Genomic DNA, 8,512 nt, shown 5'->3' with positions numbered 1-8,512 from the left:
ATTAATTCATTCTCTATATTTAAAACGACGCTTATTTAACTTTATCAATTATTTTCTATTTAAAATTAAAGACTTTTTAAATAATAATTTTTAAAATATAAGTTTTTTGTTGAAAACAAAATTATTTTTATACTTTTTTAATTATTAGTCATTTAAACGAAATTAATAAGTCCCAATTATTTAGGTGGATTATTAAATACATATTATTACTTATTAAATGTTTATAGAGTTTTAAACTTCAATCGTTTTAAGTACAAGTTAGCTTTAATAATGATTGAGTGCAGTCGTTATCAGAGGTTCCTATTTGCATATTCCTTTTCTGTTATGTAAACAAAACAAAACCTCACTTGCTCAGTTATTTTCTATTTTTCACGTTTTCGAGAAATTCCCAAAATGAGTGAATGCATATAAAGTTACTCTTTACACTCAGTTGATTGATTACTCGTTCATTATTTTAGCATTACTAATGTAATCTTTGTTTTTGGAGAAAATTGTACGACGATCAGCTTACAAAGCGCGGTTACTGGGTTGCTTACAGTTAACCTTTCAACAATTTTGCCATCTCATCGTTTCTAATAAGTCTAATTAAAGTTTTTTTTTAAATTCAATTTGTACACTTCATATTTATTTTTTATAATGATATATTCATTAACATATTATTTTTATATTATATGTAAGTTAAATATGTAGGTCGTGGTCGGCGCAAAAATGTGATCCATTTAGAATATGTTTGTTATCAATACAACTTCATATTTTTCGTACCACCTTTATTATTTTGATATTTACTACATCGTGGTACTTAACGGTGAATTTTAGATTAATCTAAAAACTTTTTTAGGAGCAAAAATGGATGATGCAACCTCAACTATTTAAAGAATTAAAATGTTTTAGAGAAATAGTTAGAAAAACATTTTTACAAGTTTTTCTGCATGAAAATTGTTTGTAAAATATTAATATTTCAAATTTAAAAAAAAATTCTGCTAAATTAACAAATTTTTTAGGCAATATTAAGCAATCAATTAAGTGTAAATTGTGCAAAAAAACTTTATTTTGGAAAAATAAAATATTTTTTAAAACGCTTGCCTAACCGCATATTAAAGACACCTTGATATTTTGGCAAAGTTAAGCTCTTTGGATTTGTGGACGACACAAAAAAGAAAAAAGGTAAAATTACTCGAAATTTCATATCTTTATTGCCTTAAAATAATCTTTTTGTGATCCTGCTGTCATTTCAAACCGATTTAAATGATCTTTGGCGGTTCAAAAAATAAATAAATCAACTTTGAAAAAGGTTTTAAATATTGCTTAAAGCTGAAATATATTTTAGTGGTGAAAATGTGTTATATAATTTTTGATTAAAATCATTTACATATTATTCAAAAAATTTGATTTGATTTTTAAAAAGCAATATTAACTATAAAAAGTCTTTAGTACACAGTCAGTAGATAATATCTAAAACTGTTATATTTTTTATTAAACCATAAAAGTGGTTGGTAGATGTGTAACATTGGCAAATAAATTAAATAATATGGAACATATTGTTTAGTTTGGTGGGGGCCAATCGGTATTTATTCTTTGAACTAGGACGCTTTTTTCATACACCCGGACCTGATCAATATTCTCGACAATGTAGTTATTCTATACGTGAAATCAAGCTTTCTATTGTTAGATTGGCTATTTTTAAACCGAGTGAAAGTAAAACAGAAGCGACAGAACAATACCAGGTTGCCCCGTGCTCTTAAAAAACAAGTGTCGCCTTACCGCGTGCTTTACAAATCCAACTTCTTCTTATTTTAAGTTATTTGTAATTGAAACGATAAACATTGGTGCCGCGTTACCTTTTTTATTAGGACAGCCGCGTTTGGTACGATATTGTTTTAAAGTTGCGAGGAAATACCATTGTGTAATTAGCGATGAGTAGTCTCAGTTTTTTTCCCGTATTTAATCAGCCAGAAATGCTCTACGTGATCTTCATAGCGTTACGTTGTTGATCACTTTGTTTTTGGAATGGGAGTTAGGAAAAACAGTTTAAGTAATTTAATTGCAAATTGCATTTCCTATACGGTATGTTACGCTATCTGTAAATTGCTGTTAATATTTATATTTAGAATCCATATCTTAGAATTCATAGGCTGTTAAAGGTGTAGTTTTTAAGGAAAGTATCCGCAAATAAGTTTCATTTGTGCTGCTTTTGAAATCGTGTTTAGTTCATAAATAGAACATTTAAGTTGTGAAGTGGCCTGTTAAAATTCAATCAATAATGATATTTTAAAGCCTAATCTGAAGTATTCTTTTTATAAATTCAAGTTGATAAAGTTTTAAAATTATCGGATCAACAATATTTAAAACGATTTAAAACATCGAAAATTACGGGAAAATTTTCCATTCGGTCTGTAAGTACACAAATGTGGTTAAAAATTTTATCACGTTTGGCAATGGAATGTTAGCGAATGACTTTCGCCTTATTGCCTTTTAATTAAAAAAGACGAAATAATTATAGTGGAGTCAACCTGTAAAAATTTAAAATTTTACCTATTTTTGATAATTTTGCCTTTCTTTTTTTTAAGTTAATATAAAAGATTACTTAGCTTGATAAACACTTGAAGTTTTAGATAAGAAAATTAATTATAAATTTTAGGGTGCTTATATAATATAGCTTCCAAATTAAACAGCTTAAAGTTATCGTGTTGTTTGCTTAAGCTTTTCTTTAAAATTTATTTTTAAAATATCAAATAGGCCTAATTATTTTAAGTTAACGAGGCATAAAACTCCCGCACTTTTCTTCTTAATCACTTACGAAAAACACCTCCCTTCATTTAAATTGAATTCTGTGACCTTTGCACGTGGTATAACGTATTAGATATAACAGTATAGGCTATAGTGTAAATGAATAATTTTAACATATGTTAATTGCATGTAAGGCCGATAAAGCATTAGTTAAATACTCGGTTACACATGTTCTGATGTTTTAACCGGCATTGCAGTTAGAAAGCGTGAATTTGAAATCGAAGAAAGCAAAGAGCTGTGAATAAATTGACAGAAAAAATAACTACTCGTGCGACTGCAACTTCAAAGTTGATTGTTTAAAAATAGAAAGCATGGCATGTCTAAGTAAATAATGTAAGACAGATGAGGTTTAGGGAAAGGTCGCGGCCTAAGCCTTTTGCGGTTACAATACGGCGGTTGTATGTAAACTAACCCGTTGCCTAATTAACAAGCCGTAGTTACCTTTTAATACCGGCCTAATAAGGCGACGATCTCAAAATCTGGCCACCGTGGGCCTGCTTATAATCTGGCTTGCTTTTAACCTTTTATCGAAGCTAAACTTAGTAATTTTATCGGGATTACAGTTTGGCAGATCACGCTACAAAAACAGTTACACAAAGCTTAATCTGAAACCGTATTATTGTAATTTTGGGCTTACTAAATTCGTTTAAGTAAACGCACGTGCTTTATATATACAATGAGTGACTTACAAACGGATTTTATATTGTTTTTTTCTATATTTAAAGTCAAATTCCAAACTATTTTAAGCCTAATATATCAAGTTTTGTTTACACATATCAAGTTTTTGCACAGTTTTTTTCCTTATTGCCGAGTAACGAAAAGGTTAAAAAACACGACTTACAAGCGCCATGGTAATAAAATTCCTGATCGTAAACTTTGGCATGTTATCTTTAAAAAAGCACGCCGTCAGTTAATCTCGCCAGGGCCGCTCGCCGCTGACACTTTCTTGCAGTTTAGAAAGAATATTGTGTGGTTCTTGTGTAATTATTTGGTTAGTTCAGAGCTAAGAGTGTGCAAACACTGCGTTGTTTACCAAATCATTGTATAAGGGAAGCGCCATGTTGGCAAATGTATCAGTTGTGCATTTAGACTCTTGATGAAAGGTATTTAATGAAATACCGCCAGTGTTGTATTAGATTAGAGTAAATTTCGTTTACTATAAGTATACTGTTCGTCGTAGTTAGTTTAGAATATAACATTTTAGGCTAAAACTAGTAACAATGTATCAGCAATATAGAAGTTTTTAGCCTTTGAAATTTTCACTTTCTATTTATTTAAGCTAACTTATTTGCCAACCGAAACGTGGGCAAGAATGTGAACCTAGTTTTTTATTTCACGGTATTACCAAACACAAGTTATTTGTGTATTTCTATTATTAAATAAGTGGGCGGATACGTGGAATTTTAAGCAGGTCAAAATGATTGATTCAGTTTTACAGTAACTAGAACATTTTTCGGTAAATTTCCAAATTAATTATTTAATTAATCATAGTTAACTACGTTTACCATTAAATAATAATGCTTACAAGTTAGATTTAAATACATAATTCATTATCATAGGCTTACCTTTTGAATTTTTGGTAAATTTCCATGGCTATTTAGGCCTAGCAAGCACTGTCACGTTTACGTTTAGAAGCAGGTCATACAGCGACGTCTATTAAGTCGTAGTCAATCATTAATAGATTATCCCAATACGCAATCATAATGTTTTGATTTTCCTGGCTTGTATGCCTTAAACAAACAACGTTTTAAGCCCTGATATACGAGAATTATGAGTCTTTTATTTGTTAATTAAATGCGGTTAGGCTAAGTATAACAAACAGTTTACTGTGATCATGTATAATAGCGATTTATACGTCATAAAGATAAGTGAGCAGTTATGATAACGTACTACACAAACATGATTTTTGTTGTTGTCCACAATACGGGCAAAAAGTAACAGAATATTTAGTCGAAAAAATAAACCATTGAACTAGTATAGGTTATGGCATTTGCTGAGTATAATATATTATTGTTCTCCATGATAAAAACCCGTTGGCAAAAGGACCTTGTATAACATAAAATTATGATATCACATTACTGCCCAAAAAGATTCAATTAAGCGAAATTGTTTCGCTCTTTGCGAATCCCTAGAAAAAGTTTCCGCAAATTATTGTTTTTTATCTATTTTTAGCTTGAACTTAATGTTTAACTTTTCTTAAGTAAGGAGTTAAAGAATAATTCATTTAAAATTATTGCTAAATATTAGAAGGTCAAACTAGTTTAATGACTGTTTTTAAGATTTTTGTTTTGCAGAATTATTGTTGATTAAAACGGGCAAATTCAATATTTGCCGATTTAAAGTGTCTCTTGTGATACTTAATAACTCTTTACTAAATGACAAGCTATAGATATTTTTAATTTTGTACACGTGCAAATTTATAGCCAGTCGTTAGTTAGCTTCTATTTGAAACAACTAAATTGGTCTTGTCTCATTAATATTCATAGCGTATCTTGAATAATGAATTAAATAAAAAGTTATTTTTTCCAGGTATTGTTCCATGCATCTTTATATAAAGTAACACAGAAACGGGTTGAAAGAAATTTGAGGTTAAAAGTTGCCTATGAACAAAAAGTACATTCTGGTCTTGTGTATTTATGTACTTAAAAATAATAATAACAACACAGGACCCGTGGCAGCGTTTAACCTTTATGTATTTATAAAACGTATAGTTAAAAAGCAAAGAATCACAATGGTAATATATTGTGATTTTAGGTTGTCAGGCGTTCATACTGGCAATAGGATGAGCTTAGTAGGCAAAGTTTTAGTGATTTTAGTGCCATGATTTATGAATATTAATAAAATTTTGAGGTTAGAACCTCTTATGAAATTTTTTTTTTGGTTTTAAACTTGAATTTAATGGCCTAGATAAAGTAGTAAAAGTCATTTTAATAAAGATATCCGATAGGCGAAGTTTATTTTTATAAACGAAATTACCTTGTTTTTTGTCAAACAGTCTAATCTCTGCGATATGCAACCAACCCTTAATGTGATTTACTTACTTAAATTCACCTTTATTTAGTCAAATTAAGAAGCAGAACAGCACCATTTAGTCACAGGTCGATATTTTTTTGTTCGAAACTAAGTTTCGGATTCCTTTCTGTTGTTTCCATAAATTAGATTTTATTTTAAAATTTTAGACTTTAATATGAATATTTAATTACCCGTTCAAGTGCTTTTTATCGTTTATATTTATTTTTATAAGTCAGATGATAATAGATACCGACTCTATTAATATTCCATAAACAGATTAGCTACTTAAAGTACCCTTATCTTTAGTATAGCCTTTAAAAAAACATGAGAAAATAATTAAGATAGTTGAGTCAGTTTGTTTATTACGTGAAGTTATTAGTTGTTTTGCTAATAATTCAAAAATTTTTTTGATATTATGTGTTATATCTAAATACCAATAATACCGAGGTGGTATTAATCATAAAATACTGACATGTTATCGCAAGTGAAAGATATTTACCATCCACTGTGTCAGGTTATATCGATTGATATCACATCCTAGTAAATAAAACACAATCAAATAATAGGACTGAAAATAAAGGTCAATCTTTTGGAGTTGCTAATAAGAAAAGTAGGTTAGAACGTTTAAAAGTCGCCAAGGAGTCTGCTTGTTTATTGCGACTTGATTTACTCCTATTTTGTTTGATGACGCACTATTTACGTCATAAATTCGAACGTTGTTTAGATCATGTACAATCAAAAAAAGTTTTTTCGCGAAAAACAAAAAAATTTTCTGAATTTTAATAGGAATTTTTTTAAACATATCTTTTTAAACGAATTAAAAAATGGCTTTAATATTATTTTTTTATAAAGTACATTTGATTTTCGGATAAATAGAAATATTATTCAATCAATGTATTTGAATTTGCTTGTTTAAAGTTAATATTATTACTCAGATATACGTCAAAGCATTGAATGTTACATTTTAAAAATTGTTTTTAGTTTATTTTTATTTTTTAAGATAAAATCATTTAAAATACTTTGCAAATAATGCTTTTATAAAATAGAAAATTTTTATCGAAAAAAAGTGCGTTTATAGGCTGTTCATTCATGCGGAAAAATAACCGGTAACAATTTAATAACAATTTTAGGATTAATTTTAGGCTCCGAAAAGTCACAATTGGGCAGCGGTTTTAAGATATATTCATTTCCATTGCAACTTGTGTGTTTTGTTCTAAAACAGACGACAGTATTGTTTACTTATGAGTGTAACAGTTTAAGTTTATTTTTAGACCCGTTTGTTTATTTAGCCGAGTTTACTGTTAGTAATAACTAACTTATACAGCACCCAATGATTATAGTTTATTTACATACCTACTTTTTAAAGAGCAATTTGTTATTAGAGTACAAATTTAAGTGCAGGCATATAAATCTTTGCTATAAAAAGTTATAGAAAGTTGAGCTAAGATTTTTTTCAGTTGTGTAAAATCCCTTTTTTAATCCAGCGGTATGTTTTACCAAGCTTATTAGATTTTTAGTGCACGTCAACTTAAATCAATTACGAAGATGTACGTCAATTTACATTCTCCTTACAAAGCATGTAAGGTGCATTGAAATTTAATCAATTATTCGACATTTAAAAACTACATGGTTTTATGTGCTTGGGTACTTAGGCAACAACACATGTAAATAAGAAGTTTGTATGTGTATCTTAGAATTCAATAATTCGTGGTTTAAATTATCGATTTTTTGTACATGCAATCAGATTGCAAGTTTTATAATTAAGTTTTTGACATTGTTTACTTTCATTTGATGTAAAATTCTAGGGAGATAAATGTAATTTTAAATTTTTGGTAAACAACTTATTTAGGTAACAATAATTTGCATTTAGTGAAATTTGTATATGTATTTTCTCTAAAAGTTAAAATTATTATTAAAATACGTTTTGCAAGATTTTTTTTTAAATTCTTTTACGCACAAAAAATGAAATGCGTCATTTCTAAGCCATTAACAAGCTTATAGGATCTACCTAATGGTACCAAGTGTCAATTTATTCATGGCAAAAAAAAATCGCCCTCGGCGGTCCTTCTAACACGCCGCGATCGGTCATGAATTATTTGTGTTCTTTTTAACCTAATTACGCGAAGGTCAATCTGATATCATGTAATTATGAAACTTATTATTGTTGTCCGCACGATGGAGCTAAAGTGTTTTACTTAAGATTTAACCTAATTAGAATTTAAGTGATTAAAAATAATTAAAAACTGCCATTTTGAATTTTAAAGAAGTTAATTAGACATACGTTAAACCTAAAATTAGGTTTGCCCTTTCTTTAACTTAAAACTTTATATATTTTATTATTTCAAGAATCGTTATTTTTGTGTTAGTTCATTACTCTTTATTCTAAACCGGATTTACTACGTTAATTTATTCATGAGATTTGGAATTTTGTGACTGTCGGAGATTACGATCATTCTTTAATTAACGTGAGACAGTCCGATAAAAAAATCTATTTTTAAACTCTAAGAAAAAATTTCTTTTTCTTTTGGATTTTTGTATTTAATAATTAAATCAATATAATAAAAATCAAATCTTACATAAGGTTATAGTTTTTAAATATGGATATTCGTAAAAGAATACATTTTTATAATCAGTATTGAAAATATTTACATTTTTATTATTTTTAGATATTATATGTAAATTAATATAACCACCATATTTATGTATTTATTCA

Source organism: Corella eumyota, chromosome 1 (genome assembly GCF_963082875.1).
Source record: "Corella eumyota chromosome 1, kaCorEumy4.1, whole genome shotgun sequence".
Taxonomy (NCBI): Eukaryota; Metazoa; Chordata; class Ascidiacea; order Phlebobranchia; family Corellidae; genus Corella; species Corella eumyota.
Note: the sequence above shows the minus strand (reverse complement) of the source record.